At 40.4% G+C, this 1875-nt stretch overlaps 1 long non-coding RNA gene across 1 annotated transcript; it reads left to right on the top strand.

Annotated features, from left to right (window-relative positions):
- The first annotated feature begins 1005 nt into the window (after positions 1-1005).
- LOC123160627 (uncharacterized) lies at positions 1006-1672 on the top strand. The gene is made up of 3 exons (XR_006480274.1): positions 1006-1145; positions 1228-1346; positions 1532-1672. It is a non-coding gene; the product is annotated as an uncharacterized lncRNA (long non-coding RNA).
- The last annotated feature ends 203 nt before the right edge of the window (positions 1673-1875 follow it).

Below are 1875 nucleotides of genomic sequence, written 5' to 3'. Positions count from 1 at the left end.
AAAGGCCCCACTCCTTATGAAATGGGTGGCCCCTTACTTACATCAGAGCAAGAAGAAAGTCGAGGAAGGATTTGCTGGACATAAAGAAGCATGGAAGCTCACTGGATGTACCGTCATGAAAGATGCATGGATAGACAAAAGAGGAAGGGGAGTGATGAATTTGGTAGTTCATAGTGCCTATGGTGTTGTTTTTGTTGATTCTGTGGACTGTTCAAATGTGAGAAAAGATGGCAAGATGATATTTGATCTTGTTGATAGATGCATACAAGAAATTGGGGAGAAGAATGTCGTTCAAATTGTAACGGATAATGCCTCAGTCAATATAGCAGCAGCAACAATGATGAAAGTGAAGCGTCCCTCCCTATTTTGGAATGGTTGTGCAGTCCACACAATTGATTTGATGTTGGAGGACATAGGGAAGCTTCCTGTAATCGAACAAACAATTGCCAAAGGAAAGGTTGTGACTATGTTCCTTTATGCGCATACAAGAGTTTTGGCATTGATGAGAAAATTTCTTGGAAAAGACCTAGTCCGCTCTGGTATTACTAGGTTTGCAACAACATATTTTAACTTGAAGAGCTTGCAGGACAACAAAAAAGAGCTACAAAAGTTGTCCAGGTCTGATGAACTCAATGAAATGGACCACCTAAAAAAGGCAAAGGGGAAGAACGCAGCTAAAATCGTTCGCTTTGAAACTTTCTGGAAAGCCGTAGATACCGCTGTCAATTTCTTTGAGCCAATGGCAAATCTTTTGAGGAGGATGGATAGTGATGTTTCGGCAATGGGTTTTATTCATGGTTGTATGCTGGATGCAAAGAAAGAGATCTCCGTGAGGTTTGACAATGACAAGTCTCGCTTTCTGGAAGTGTGGGACATCATTGACAAGAGATGGGACAGCAAGTTGAAGACTGCATTACATATGGTTGGATACTACTTGAACCCATACTATTATTATCCAAACAAGCTTGATATTGAGATTGATGGTAGTTTCAAAGAAGGGCTGATAACTTGTGTTTCAAAGATGGTTGAAGATCCTATCATGCAAGAAGAAATAATCGATGAGATTGACCACTAGCAAGAGGGGATAGGGTCTTTTGGAAGGGACATTGCTGTACGGCAAAGGATAAACAAGAAGTTTGATCCAGGTAATTGGTTGCCTGATTGTTGTTTCTTATTTTGTTATCCTGCCCAAAGTTTCCTAACATGTCCCACTTGTTTATGTTCAAGCTAAATGGTGGATGAACCATGGGACAAGTGCTCCAAAACTAAGGATCTTGGCTGCAAGGATTCTTGGTTTGACATGTAGATCCTCTGCTTGTGAGAGGAACTGGAGTGTATTTGATCAAGTAAGTATATTGTTCCTCCTTTCCACTTAAATGCATTGTTCAATCCATTTTGAAGACTTTGTGATGCTGTCAATTTCTCTATGAACTTAAGTGCAGAACTAGTGATCTTGATTATACTTCTTCTATTTATCTGGTGATGTTATGCTTGCTGCAGCCTTTGAGATATTGATTTGTTCATTTTGTAGGTTCACACAAAGAGACGCAGCAGGATGCTGCATGACAAGATGAGTGACCTTGTTTTCATCAAGTTCAACTCCAAACTGAAGGACAAGAAACTAAACAAACACAAGGACCCATTGAGAAGCAGGTGGTAGATGTTTTAGAAGATGATGAGAATGAATGGATCACTGGTGTAGTGCCAAATGGTGATGAAGAACAAGGTGAAGATCAAGATCAAGAAATTCCGTATGCAAGCTCGCATGCTGGACCAGGAACTTCTGCTATTAATCCACTTAAAAGGAAGAGGGGTGTCTATGGTAAGAAGAAGAAGAAGATGATCCCTGTTACTCCTCAAGAAGATCTGCTCTCT

The sequence above is a fragment of the Triticum aestivum genome, chromosome 7B (genome assembly GCF_018294505.1).
Source record: "Triticum aestivum cultivar Chinese Spring chromosome 7B, IWGSC CS RefSeq v2.1, whole genome shotgun sequence".
NCBI lineage: Eukaryota > Viridiplantae > Streptophyta > Magnoliopsida > Poales > Poaceae > Triticum > Triticum aestivum.
This window is presented reverse-complemented; position numbering and strand designations above follow the sequence as displayed.